This window comes from Euprymna scolopes, chromosome 4 (genome assembly GCF_053919585.1).
Source record: "Euprymna scolopes isolate OS-2025 chromosome 4, ASM5391958v1, whole genome shotgun sequence".
In the NCBI taxonomy this organism is placed as follows: Eukaryota; Metazoa; Mollusca; class Cephalopoda; order Sepiida; family Sepiolidae; genus Euprymna; species Euprymna scolopes.
Genome location: NC_136485.1, coordinates 58,888,489 through 58,903,799, shown reverse-complemented (window position 1 = coordinate 58,903,799; position 15,311 = coordinate 58,888,489).

Sequence of the window (15,311 nt, the reverse complement as noted above, 5' to 3'; positions counted from 1 at the left end):
TCCTGCAGTTGGCGTGCAGCAAAGATCATATCAGTCGTCGCGCGGCCCGCTCGAAAGCCACACTGGCTCTCGGGAAGAAGACCATCTTCAAGGTGCACCAGCAGGCGGTTGAGAAGGACGCGGGCCAGGATTTTCCCGGCGATGGAAAGAAGGGATATCCCGCGGTGGTTGTCACATGACTGACGATTTCCCTTGCGTTTGTAAATGTGAACGATAGTAGCATCACGAAAATCTTGCGGTAATTCTTCACTCTCCCACATGGATTGGAAGAGTTCTGTTAGTCTTAAAAGCAGTGTAGGTCCACCAGCTTTATATACTTCTGCTGGAATTGAGTCGGGGCCGGGGGCCTTCCCAGAGGAAAGTTGCTTGATGGCTTTGCTTACTTCCTCTGACGAGGGTGGGATGTCGAGCTCCTCGTTGATAGGCTCCTGGCGTAGTCGATCGATGGCTTCATCGTTGATGGAAGATGGTCGGTTTAGCACACTGTTAAAGTGCTCCGCCCATCTATCAAGGATTTGCTTTTTGTCATTCAAGACAGTTGTTCCATCGGAGCTAAGCAGGGGGGAGGAGCTAGAGGACTGGGGACCGTAGACAGCCCTCAGCGCATCGTAAAACTTCCTCATATCCTGCCTATTGGCATGCTCCTGGATCTCATCTGCTTTGGCGCTGAGCCAGGCATCCTGCATGGAGCGGAGTCTGGCCTGCACCTTGCTGCGGATGTTGATGAATGCAGCTTTCTTTGCAAAACACTTGGGGTCACTCTGATGTGCACGGAGAAGTTGGCGTTTCTCCTCCAGGAGGGGCTGAATCTCAGAGTCATTTTCATCAAACCAGTCCTGGTGCTTCTTTTGCTTGGGTCCAATGATTTCGAGAGCGATGGAGTAGGTGGAGTCTCTGAGGTGTGCCCACTGATCTTCGATAGTGTCCGAGATGGTGAGGGGGACAGATAGCTTGTCTTTGATTGCTTCCTGAAGCTCATGGATGACATCTGGACTTTTAAGTTTTTCCAGGTCAAGGCGCTTTGTGACTTTCTGGCCCTGAGGCCGCCTCTTGGGTTGGATGTAGAGGCACATTTTGGATATGATCAGGCGGTGGTCTGTCCAACAGTCGGCACCACACACAGCCTTGGTCAATCTTACGTCTCTCCTGTCCCTTGCCCTGATGATGACGTAGTCAATCAGATGCCAGTGGTGGGAGCGTGGGTGCATCCACGACGTCTTGTTACGGGTGGGTAGGCGGAACATGGTGTTGGTGATGGAAAGGTCGTGTGCAGCGCAAAGGCTGAGCAGCCGTAGGCCGTTGCTATTGCACTTGCCCAATCCATGGTGGCCAAGGACCCGGTCCCAAGTGGAATGGTCCATGCCAACGCGGGCATTGAAGTCGCCGAGGACGATGAGCTTCTCTCTCTGCGGAGCAGCGGAGATGAGGCTTTCCAGATCTTCATAGAACTGGTCCTTGGTATCTTTGGGGTTAGTCATGGTTGGTGCGTAGGCGCTGATCAGTGTGGCGGTTCTTGCCTTGTTAAGCGGGAGTTGCATCTTCATCAGCCGGTCATTGATGCCGTCCGGGATGCTAACCAGCTTCCTCACGTGCTCAGTCTTGATGGCGAAGCCCACGCCAGCCTCTCTGCGCTCCTCGCCGCTGCGTCCACTCCAAAAAAAGGTGTAGCCGCCACCTGACTCTGTCAGTTGACCCTTGTCTGAGAGGCGAGTCTCACTGAGGGCTGCGATGTCTACCTTATAACGGGCAAGCTCCCTTGCTACGAGAGCAGTTCTTCTCTCGGGTCGGTCAGCTCTGGTGTTGTCGAGCAAAGTACGGACATTCCATGATGCTAAGGTAAGCACCAACCCTTTCTTTCTCATGTCTCGACCGCTGTGAGGGAAACCCCGCCAGCCGCGGTATGCTGGCCAGGGGTGATGGTGAAGCAGCTATGTTTAGGGCTCCTTTTATCGCCCCGTCCTCATGCCATGGAGGCGAGCAGAGTGATCCTGAAAAGGACTGCTCGGTCGGCCAGCCAGTTGCCTGCACCCCCTCGCTGCTTCGGTCGAGTGGAGTACGACCAGTTTCTGGGCCGCCTGTGTGCAGGTTTGCAGCTACAGCTCCCAGTGATTTCCACACCTGCTGCTTTGCCGCTCGCCCATCGCCACAGGGCTTGGTGTTGACGCAATGTTTGACACCCTGACTTGCGCTGGATTTGGATTATAGTGAGGGGGACTTGCGCTGCATCGGCCTCACTCTCTCGTCCTGGCCCGCCCAATTCCAACGGCAAGACATAGTCGAGACGGCTGGGGACGAACAAGGGTGCAGGAGCTGCCGGAGGGAGGCAAGTATGCCATCCAACCGCCTAAGGGGCTCCACTCCATCGTTTCTGTCGGGGTTGCTCCCCTAGCCTTATCCATTTCCATGGCTCTCACAAGGCAGTGAGGCCATTTGACCCATGGCTGGGATAGGGATTGGTAATGTGTCAGGGCATGTCCACACGTCGGTGGGCCGTAGCACAGTCCCTCTGGGACTCCCTACTGTTCCGAGATCCTCTACTGATTCAGCCTGGAGTCGCATGACAACCAGTTACCGTGTGTGACCACGAGGAGGCACAGCAGAGGTCTTGATGATGGAGAGGCTGTGTACTGACAGGAGAAGACTTACGCACTCGGCTTCTCGTTTCGCGCAAGGCTAGCCAGTGGTGGTTGCTGAGAGCGAGATGGTGCGTAAGCCAAGACGCTACCTTATAGCTAACACACTTGCGCATCACATCACCCTGTGTGCATTACACACACACACACACACACCAATATATATATATATATACACACACGTACACATTTATTCTCAAAAAGAGGGTGTATTAAAGATAAAATAGGTAAGAATAATACAATAAATAAAATGGCGTAAAAATTACAAATGCAATTATTGTTCATCTTAAAACTAGGCTTGCAATATTTCCCAATGAAGAAATATCCACCAAAAGAGACCTGCCCTTGACTGCACTATTTCTGATGAAAAGATAAAAGGAGACATGCTGGAGATTGATATTGTCAAAGCAAAAGACTGAATAACTTGTGTATAAAGGATAAAGTACTACGTAAAATTCAAGTCTAAATGACACTCTTAGAAGTTTCAATCCTCAGTGCGGGTGATACTAAGAATACAACTGCACGTGGTTGTGGCTGACACAACAAAATCATGCTACTTCCATGGATTTAATAAAACAATTCTGTTTGAAATTCTGTGCAGCTTTTCAAGTTTGATAGAAAGATTCCCCAAGTTTGACAGAAAGATACACCTGAAAAAGTTACAACACTGACCAAAATGTTGTGAGAATGACTTTCAAGATGAGAAACAGTGGTTTGAATAATTTTAATAATCAAATTTCTGTTTCAAAATGCTCTCATTTTGACTCAAGCAATCCTGCAGTTGTCTCCCTTTTTCCAACGTTTTTCCTCTTGTACTGGTTTCTTTGTATTGGCCATTTCCGACCATTTCTTTGTAGCGCTGATGCATTCAGTATCCAATTTCACACTCCATCGTGCTTTTCTTAAATTCCTTCACCTTTTCTGCTAAGATTGATTTGAATTTTTGAGCTGTATCATTTGGATTATTTGGACTACTGTTCTCATTTCGAGTGTTATTTGTACAACGTTTTGGTTGATGTAACCTCCACCCTTCTTCACGTGTATCTTGTCGAACTAGAGAATCTTTCTATTGACCTTAGGAATCTACACGGAATTTCGAACAGAACCTTTTATTTAATCCACAGGGGCAGCATGCTCTCATTCTGTCAGTCATAACTGGGTAGAAGTCCTAAGTAATTTGCAATTGTATTTTTAGTATTGTTTGCACTAAGGATTATTGTATTCTTGACAACAAAATTTGATTTTGAAGTAATTTTTTCTTTTAAAAATGGACCCTGAAGTGCTAAGCAGGGTTTAATGAATAGTAATCAGTTCTTATTTAGAATTCAAACTAATTAAAAAAAAAAAAAAACTATAGAAAGATCTTTATGATATATGTACCCATCATGAAACGAAAATTTCATGTTCCAAAAATCATATAAATTGATCAAGTGGATGTATTTCTATAAAAAAAAATCATTTCTAAATGATTGTAAGTGATTTATGTGAGCATGTTAACATAAGGCTGATTTTTCAAGTTGTAATTATTGTGGACTTATCTGTCCTTTATTTTTATTTTTTTTCCAAAATGGCAACGCAAGAGTCCTTTTTTGCCTAGTCATAAAATTTGGTTTACTTCATTAAAAATAAAACTACTTGATCAATTTACGTGTTTTTTTGAAACATGACATCTTCATTCTGTCACGAATGCATTCAAAGATTTTTCTGATTTTTTTTGTAATTAGGTTGAATGTCTAAATAAGGACCTAATAATCTTCACGTTAACATTAGGCAAAATAATTTCATTTAAAAATAAAAAAATAAAATAGTTTTGATTGATATATATCTAAAATTTTTTGGTCTCATGACAAAAGGAGGGTGGACCTGTAAATTCACCCTTGTCCGTTTGTCTGTCTGCACTTTTCTCAATAACTACGCCTTGTAATTTTTTGAAAATTTTCACAAATATTAAACATGATATGGATAAAAAAGTGATAGAACATATTTTCCGGGAAAACTCCAGTTGTTCCCCTAGGGGTGCCTTTTCGGTTAAAATGGGTTAAATTATAAATTAAATAACACATCAAAGGCTGTAAATGACAAAGCTCTCTCTGATTCTCTCTCCTCTGATCTTGAGCGCGTGGTACAGTGGGGGAAGAGGTGGCTTGTTACTTTTAATGCATCTAAAACCAAGCTCCTATCTTTACATCATCAACGCTCTGTTCCTCATCTAGCATCAATTGAAATGGATGGCTCTCGTCTTGGGGAGGCTCTATCTTTTGATAAGCTTCTGGGTTTGACCTTTACTCCTGATCTGAAATGAAACACGTATATCAAGTCTGCTGCCAAGGTCGCTGGGAAAATGGTGGGATCCTTTTACCGCTCCTGAAGATATCTCACTACTGATGCAATTCTCTATCTGTATAGTACATCCAAATATGGAGTACTGCTGCCACATCTTGGCTGAAGCTTCTAAAAACAGCCTATCCTGCCTTGACAAAGTACAAAATAGACTTTGAGGCTTAGTGGGGGATGCCCTTTTCTCTTCCTTGCAACCTCTCTCCCACAGAAGAGACGTTGTGAGCCTGTTTTTGTTTTATCGTTATTTCCATGGCAAGTGCTCGTCCGAGCTCCAATCTCTGATCCCCCCTCGCCATTCTTTCACGATAAACACCCGTCTAGCTAAAACCACTGTCAGTAATTTTCCCCACTCTTTATCTGTACCTAAATCAAAACATAGATTCCATGAACAAAGCTTCTTTCTTAGAAGTGCACGCCTGTGGAACTCTGTTCCGTTTGCCTGTTTCCCACCTGATTACAACTTGGATGTCTTCAAGTCCAACATAAACAAATTCCTGATTAATCGTCCTCTTAAGTAAGACACTTTATCAAATCTCCAATACCAACTATTACTATGATATCCCATTGATTATTGTACACACAATAACCCTTATCCCCGAGTGGCTTCCAGGCCTTGATAAGTGTTGATCTCCCACGTAAAACAAAAAAAAACTGACACTTTTGTGCTTATTAAAAAAATTGATGACTTGGATTTTTATAAAACTTTCTGAAAAGTTGTAACTAAATGATTTCTATATAATTTTGTTTGTCTATACTTCGCGATAACTCTTGGGTGTGTCCCAGGGGCTCATTTAGGGCAAATAAAAATACTCCATTTTGGGGACTATTTTACCGTATTTGTCCAAAATTTTCTGTGTATGTCTAGCAGTTTTGCATGGTGTTGAACTCAAATTTAAACATGTTAAGACCTTGGGGGGGGGGGCTTTTGGGTCTAAATTGGGAGCGGGGGGGGGGCAAATGATGGACTTAGTCATTTCTTTTTATTGCACGGTGCAGAACTCAAATTTACATTGTTAAGGCCTACAACTGCACCGTTTGTTAATTTTCACCAGGATTTGACGTCCCCTGGAGACTTTTAGGGCTAAATGGGAGGGGGGGGGATTTTTTTTTTTTTTATACCTCGTTCACTGTGCACTCACGGGGGACTATGTATGCTTTGTTTCACTTGTTGGTTTTAGTATTTCTGGATATTGCAATCACTTTCTTATGACTAATTATTGAAAATTCACTGAAATTGGGTAATTTTTACAAGGTGCAGGTGCACCAGCGTCGTTTAACTAAAAAAAAATGAAGATCAACTTTTTTTTTTTAGCCTAATACGTTTAAAAGGCCTTTATGAATAATATGAAAAAAGAAAGGCGAAGTTGTACAACCGGTGCCCGGAAAACTCGTCCCGGGAAAACTCGTCTCGGGAAAACTCGTCTCCGGAAAACTCGTCTCTGGAAAACTCGTCTCGGGAAAACTCGTCCCCTTTCGCTAGGTAGGAAAACTGGTCCCTTATTGAATAAATATCGATTGAAAACACATTTTATGATCGTTCTTGAAGGAGATATTGTTTTTTTTTTTTTAAATAGACTATAGCTCCCCCCCCAATAATATTTAAAAAGAAATATTTTACTTGTTTAATGTTTTTGTTTTTTTTTAAATAAAATCGATTTTCTAAGTGTCCGTTTTCTACCTAACTGGCTAAGTTCTTAGTGGTTCCACTTATTTTAAAGCGTTTATTGTGTTCATAAACGAGACCGCATATTTTTTATACTAATATAAAAAGAATTTACTTATTTACTGTTGTTATAAAAGGGTAAAATCGAGTTTTCTACTTCGCCGACTATGTTGTGTGTTGTTTAATTTATTTGGAATCGTTTATTCGGTAAAGAAAAAAAAAACACAGAAAACAAACAAAAAAACATGTCGAGTGTTACGTGAGAACGAGAAATAATGTCCGTTATATCACATCTTAAGAGTCTTGATAATCGCTAAAAAATAGAAAATTAAAGAAATTACTGAGCGAGATTTGGTTTTAAAAAGAAAATAATAAATTTTAGGGTTGTATTACTTACACATAGATTCGAAAAAGTTGTCAAAAAAACAAATATATAACAAATAAATGTTATCAAAGGCAAGATAAGTTACTTTCCTACCAAACTGGATATATTTTTTGTGTTTTTATTCAATGTAACATGTTTATTCAGCTCGAAAAACATACAGTGCTTACCGATGTATTGGACAATTCAAAATGGCGGCCGACTCTCTCTTAAACGCGGTAAGTTCGGGAAAAGGTGTTATAAATAATAAACTAGACAAAATACTATTAAAAAAACACCGAATATATGTCAACATATGTCACGGAAATATATATTGAGCGAATTTCTAACAGGATTTTGTCTAGTTTATTATTTATAACACCTTTTCCCGAACTTACCGTGTTTAAGAGAGAGTAGGCCGCCATTTTGAATTTTCCAATACATCAGTAAACACTATGTTTTTCGAGCTGAATAAACATGTTAAATTGAATAAAAACACGAGAATTATATCCAGTTTGGTAGAAAAGTAACTTATCTTGCCTTTGATAACATTTGTTATATATTTGTTTTTTAACTACTTTTTCGAATCTATGTGTACAGCAATACAAACCCAACTTTTAATATTTTTTAAAATATAATTTAGAGAGGGGGGGGGGTTAAAACGATTTTAGGAAAACTCGTCCCGGGAAAACTCGTCTCGGGAAAACTCGTCTCCGGAAAACTCGTCTCCGGAAAACTCGTCTCCGGAAAACTCGTCCCCTTTCGCTAGGTAGGAAAACTGGTCCCGTATTGAATAAATATCGATTGAAAACACATTTTATGATCGTTCTTGAAGGAGATATTGCTTTTTAAAATAGACTATAGCCCCCCCCATAATATTTTTAAAAAATATTTTTATTTGTTTAATGTTTTTTTTTGTTTTTTTTTTCTACCTAACTGGCTAAGTTCTTAGTGGTTTCACTTATTTTAAAGCGTTTATTATGTTCATACAAAGTTAATTTAAAAACTTTTTGGTTCTTATTTTAACGATGTTTTTTGGAGTCATAAAAACAATAATAAAAAAAAACAAAACAAAAAAATTAAAAACTGGGAGCGTTACTTTTTTGTTTTGGTTTTTTAATTATGATAGTTTTTTGTTTTATGTTTTCGTTTTCTCTCATACCAAATGCAATGCACTCATGCGTTATTTAAAATTATAATTCTATCAATTAACATTTATTGTCGTCCTGTCAAATTTTGCAAAAATTAACTAATAAATCAAAAGCGAAATATTTTTTTGGCGCGAGAGATGCCGTGTGCTAACAATCTCTCGTTAACTCATTTTTAATTTTTTTAATTTTTACTTAAAAATTCTAAAATCAATCATTCAGAGAAAAAGTAATCACTAAATAAATTTATTAATCAATTTTATTAAAAAAATCCGCTATCGTTTATCAAGATTCTTTTTAATTTCATTTTTTGTTGGTTGTTTTTCCGAGGGAGATATATACCCCCGTCTCTAAATTATATTTTAAAAAATATTAAAATTTTGGTTTGTATTACTGTACACATAGATTCGAAAAATAATAAACTAGACAAAATACTGTTAGAAATTCGTTCAATATATATTACCGTGACATAGGTTGACATATATTCGGTGTTTTTTTTTAATAGTATTTTGTCTAGTTTATTATTTATAACACCTATTCCCGAACTTACTGTGTTTAAGAGAGAGTCGGCCGCTATTTTGAATTGTCCAATACATCGGTAAACACTGTATGTTTTTCGAGCTGAATAAACATGTTACATTGAATAAAAACACGAAAAATATATCCAGTTTGGTAGGAAAGTAACTTATCTTGCCTTTGATAACATTTATTTGTTATATATTTGTTTTTTGACAATTTTTTCGAATCTATGTGTACAGTAATACAAACCCAAATCGATTTTACCCTTTTATAACAACAGTAAATAAGTAAATTCTTTTTATATTAATATAAAAAAAATATGCGGTCTCGTTTATGAACATAATAAACGCTTTAAAATAAGTGAAACCACTAAGAACTTAGCCAGTTAGGTAGAAAACGGACACTTAGAAAATCGATTTTATTTAAAAAAAAAAAAAAAAAAACATCAAACAAGTAAAAAAAATTTTTTTTAATATTATGGGGGGGGGCTATAGTCTATTTAAAAAAACAATTTCTCCTTCAAGAACGATCATAAAATGTGTTTTCAATCGATATTTATTCAATAAGGGACCAGTTTTCCTACCTAGCGAAAGGGGACGAGTTTTCCGGAGACGAGTTTTCCGGAGACGAGTTTTCCCGAGACGAGTTTTCCGGGCACCGGTTAAAACTATATCTCCCTCCGAAAAACAACCAACAAAAAATGAAATTAAAAAGATTCTTGATAAACGATAGCGGAGTTTTCAATAAAATTGATTAATACATTTATTTAGTGATTACTTTTTCTCTGAATGATTGATTTTAGAATTTTGAAGTAAAAATTTAAAAAATTAAAAATGAGTTAACGAGAGATTGTTAGCACATGGCATCTCTCGCGCCAAAAAAATATTTCGCTTTTAATTTATTAGTTAATTTTTGCAAACTTTTACAGGACGACAATAAATGTGGATAATTGATAGAATTATAATTTTAAATAACGCATATGAGAGAAAACGAAAACATAACAACAAAAAACTATCAAAATTAACAAGCAAAACATAGTTCTCAATATTTAAGAGTTCTTTTTTTTGAGTTCATATAAAAGATGGAGAGTCTCTTTTTTTATGTTCTTTGAATGTTCAAATATGTAACAGAGACAATATTAATGTTCGTCTGTTAAAAGAGTATTAATGCGCGGAGTAGTGGAAATGAAATAATTGATGTTTGCATGCGTGGCAAGTCCTAATGAGAAAGTGTTGAATGAGTCGGAAGAGTTTAAAGAGACGAAAGAATGCTCGAAGGGCTAAGAGACTAAAGAGATAGATTTTGTGTTTGTGCATGTTTATATATGATTTGATCGGCTCCAAACGAGCTCTAGAAAATCAGTTTTAAAATATGTCCTAGGAGGAATTCCATTGGACGGAAGACATCACATGGGGTGTTTTCAACTACGTCCGCACCTTTGGTATATAAAGGTCACGCCGGAATTTGCGTGGGTGTCATTTTTCATTTTTTTAACGCGCCGAAACAATCAATTGCACTGCACGCCTAAATTGTATTTAACGATTTTAAATTTGAATATTAAACTGTGCCAACTGGCACATATCTAATAAACGCTTTAAAATAAGTGAAACCACTAAGAACTTAGCCAGTTAGGTAGAAAACGGACACTTAGAAAATCGATTTTATTTTAAAAAAACCAAAAAAAAAAACCCCATTAAACAAGTAAAAATATTTTTAAAAAATATTATGGGGTCTATAGTCTATTTTAAAAAACAATATCTCCTTCAAGAACGATCATAAAATGTGTTTTCAATCGATATTTATTCAATAAGGGACCAGTTTTCCTACCTAGCGAAAGGGGTCGAGTTTTCCGGGGTCGAGTTTTCCGGAGACGAGTTTTCCGGAGGCGAGTTTTCCTAAATTCGAGAATTTTTGCCTCATTATAACAACTCCAGAATTTACTCATGCTTATCAAATCCATGCTGAATGGGTTTTAGAGTTAGGGTAATTTTCTGCCTCGACACCACTTACGCCAGACGGCTTTTTCTTGAACTAAGGACAGAGGCAGGACGCCGGGACCCTATCCCTACAGGTTAACCCAAATGTCAAAATGATTTTTTTCTTTCTTTTTTTCTGGTTAATTAGTATCCAATCAATAATACTTCAGTGAAAAAATTTCCAAAAACCTATCAGTATAGAAATTACGCATGGGGGTAATAGTTGTACAACTCCGCCAAAAGAAATTTTGAAAAAAAATAAATAGCATTTTAGAGCCGGGGATCATTTTCCAATATAATTTATGCTACGCGTGTGCGCTGCAGCATAAACGACGGCTTCACAAAGCAAACTGCCTTCTCACATGGCGTATCATTGATACGCCGTATCAATCAAAAAATTACGGACTGACATTTTTGGGTTTGTATTAATGTACACCTAGATTGGAAAAAGTTGTCAAAAAACAAATATATAACAAATAAATGTTATCAAAGGCAAGATAAGTTACTTTTCTACCTAACTGGATATATTTTTTGTGTTTTTATTCAATGTAACATGTTTATTCAGCTCGAAAAGCATACAGTGTTTACTGATGTATTGGAAAATTTGGTGCTCGGTAAAAATGGCACCGGTAGAAATGGCACTGGTAAAAATGGCACCGGTAAAAATGGCACCGGTAAAAATGGCACCGGTAAAATTGGCACAAGTGAATAACTAGGTAAAAATGGCACCAAAAGGTGCTACTGAAGCTATGGGGTCCCAAATTCTAACCTCATTTTGGGTTTTGTAAAAGTTCCTATTTTCTTGCCGTCAACGAGGGCAGAGTTAGACACAAGGTCGATTTTTAATATCCAGCCCCCCCCCCCAAAAAAAGGGTCAGTTTTCATCGGAACAAAAGATTACAATTACTTCAGTTTAGAAGTATTGTTTATCTAAAGGTTCTTATTTAATTGCACCCCGCTAGGGCAAAGTTAGACACAAGGTTGGTTTTAAATCTGGGGAATATCCAGCTCCCCAAAAAGGAGCATTTTCGATCGGAACAAAAAATTACAATTACCTCAGTTTAGAAGCATTGTTTATCTAAAGGTTCTTATTTAATTGCACCCCGCGAGGGCAAAGTTAGACACAATGTCGGTTTTTAATCTGGTGACTATCTAGCTCCCCAAAATGGGGTACTTAGGACTAATGAATCGCAACTTATCAAGGATAAAACACACTCGAGGATAAGGGTTAATGTGGAAGTTTTCAATTACACTAAACAAAATGCATCTTTTCTGGACAAGTTGTAGTTGTATTTTTGGGTTCTTTTTTCATAATGAATCGCTAGTTATCAAGGATAAAACACACACGGGGATAAGTTTTTTTTCCCCTAAAACAAAAAAAAAATAAAAATGATCCAGAAAAGATGCACTTTGTTTAGTGTAATTAAAAGCTCCCTGGTTGACACTTATCCTCGACTGGCTTTTATCTTTGATAAAAGAAAAAACTAATTTTGGTGCACTCTAAATTTATTTTATCATTGAATGTATTTTATCGTTGATAAGTTGGGCTTTGCCATTTTTTCTTATTTATCCAAAACTGCTATTATTGAATAAATATTGAACTCTGGAATGTTTCTGTTGAACTCGAGAATCTGCACAGAATTTCTGTCGGAGGTTGCATCGACTGATACGTTAACAAAGTGTAGTATCACTTCTGATGCTACACTCCACCTATTATCTCCCCGTTCAATGAAGAATTAATAAATCCATTCAGACTGAGACAATTTTAATTTTTGTTCTGATCCAGAGTTCTTGTAGGAGAGCTGGATATTGCCCACATAAAAAAAACGACCTTGTGTCTAACTTTGCCCTCTTGGGGAAGCAAGTAAATAGGAATACTCAAGATGAGAATAGTAGTCCAAAACTGGTATGGGAACAGTAACACAAAATTCTCAAAGCTAAACTGTATCAATGTTGTTAATTACCAAAAATAGTTTTATTGCCTTATTAACAAATTCAACAGACACATAAACTAAAGTGAAAGATAACACGTGTTGTCGCGTATACGTGCGAAAAATTTTTATGACCAATTCATCTCACAGTTTCATGCTCACAGTTGAGTATGAAACCGTTCTGGGGACATTTCTCAATCGGTCACTGAGTATATTTCTGACATAAAATTATAAACTGATTCCAATATAAATAACAGTAAAATAGGTACTTATACATTTTTGACACCCCCGAGAGTACAAAAAACGTTGAAATAATAACTATTTAGAAAGTCATTCTTAACATGGAGGTGGGTGGGGTGAACTATTTTGCACTTTCACCTAACAATTTAATGAAATAAAAGTAACATTATTTTTTTTAAGTTCATATTTCTTTCGGTATCAAACATCCATAAGTACAATACGTTCGTTTGTTTACAAAATAAAAAAAGTTTATTTCCGCACCAAGGGGAGAGGTTATTGAATATTTAGGCTGTGAGCTATAAGACTCAACGCACAAGGAGTACTTAATTTTAAAGTATAAAAATGTATCGAACTATAATTTTAAAGTTTTAATATTTCTTTTTAATGAGTGATTCATAATTGAAAAAAAAATATGCTAAAAACGTTTATAGATTGTTTTTAGTATTTTTTTTTTACATTAAGGTTGTATAAAATGTATCGAAATATAATTTTAATTCATCAATGTAGTAATTAAAAAAAACATGAAATATTTATGAAGAAACCCCTTTATATTTGAGTTTCATAAAGGGGTCGATAACTCGTCTCCATTGCCGACATGTTGCAATGCAGAAGTTCCATAAAAAAGAAACAACACTAAGTGTACATAAATTACGAGGAACGAATAACATAATGTTGATTTCTGATTTCAATATCAGAAGCCGTCATCAAATGGACTGTTCCTCGCTATAATTGTTTATGCCTAAGTTATTTTGTTTGCATTTTTGAAAAATATATAAACTGCTTATTTTTATTTTATTTTTACTTTTAGCATATCTTGCGGTTGGTAGCATTTATTTGTTGTATATTTTACTTTTTCATTTTGTTGTCTATAGTAATAAATGTTCGATAATTCTTATTTTTAAGGCATTTATTAGTATAGACATCGAATCGAATATAAAGAAACAAATAAATAGAAGTAACTAATTAAAATAAAAGGAACTTGTTTGTAAATAAGGGAAATTTTTTTAAAATTTATTTCTGCCCAGTGTTCAACTTATAGTAGGGGAGAAGAGGTGAATGAATTACCACACAGATGAAAAAAAGTTATTTCTGACATCTGTGACGTAATAGCACTTTGGGAAATCTCAAAAACGAGATTTCGCATTTAGGATCTATTTAAATTTGACAAACTTCTCATTATTTTCTGTAACACCGGTGACGTCGCAGTACATGACCTAACTTTTGGAAAACTCAAAACGAGGGTAAAATTTGAGACCAGATCGGTCGTCTAGCACCCTTTTTAATTCGACAAATTTCGCACGTTTTCACATTTTAATATACTGTGAGATATTCATGCATGTTCTCGTTTTGTCATTTTTCTTATTAATCCATTACGTGCCATTTTTACCTATTTATTCACTTGTGCCATTTTTACCGGTGCCATTTTTACCGGTGCCATTTTTACCTAAATTCGGAAAATTTAAAATGGCGCCGACACTCTCTTTAACACGGTAAGTTGAGGAAAAGATGTTATAAATAATAAACTAGACAAAATACTGTTAGAAATTCGCTCATCATATGTTACCGTGACATAAGTTGACATATATTCGGTGTTTTTTTAATAGTATTTTGTCTAGTTTATTATTTATAACAACTTTTCCCAAACTTACCATGTTAAAAAGCGTGTCGGGCGCCATTTTGAATTTTCCAATACATCGGTAAACACTGCATGTTTTTCGAGCTGAATAAACATGTTACATTGAATAAAAACAAAAAAAAATGTATCCAGTTTGGTAGAAAAGTAACTTATCTTGCCTTTGATAATATTTATTTGTTATATATTTGTTTTTTGACAACTTACCGATGTATTCGAAAATTCAAGATGGCGTCTCACACCCTCTTTAACACCGTAAGTATGGGAAAAGGTGTTATAAATAAAAAAAACTATACAAAATACTATTAAAAACCCGCCGAATATATGTCAACCTATGTCACGGTAACATATATTGAGCGAGTTTTTAACAGTATTTTATCCGGTTTTTTATTTGTAACATCTTTTCCCACACTTACCGTGTTAAAGAGAGAATAAGACGCCATCTTGAATGTTCCAATACATCGGTAAACACTGTATGGTTTTCGAGCTGAATAAACATGTTACATTGAATAAAAACACGAAAAATATATCCAGTTTGGTAGAAAAGTAACTTATCTTGCCTTTGATAACATTTATTTGTTATATATTTGCTTTTTGACAACTTTTTCGAATCTATGTGTACAGTAATACAAACCCCAAACCCACATTTTTTAATGACTTACAATGGAAGAAAAGTAAAATAAATTGGGGGACCTTTTTTTTTGTCTCACGTAGTTTTTAATGCGGTTTACAAAAACATAAGCACTATGTTTTTCGTTCTTTTTTTTGCGGGAGGAGGATTCAATTATAGAACTGATGCGGCTTAATAGGTGTTTCTGCAGTTTAGTTAACCGTTTTTCCGTAAGTAACGCACCGACATTTACCAAT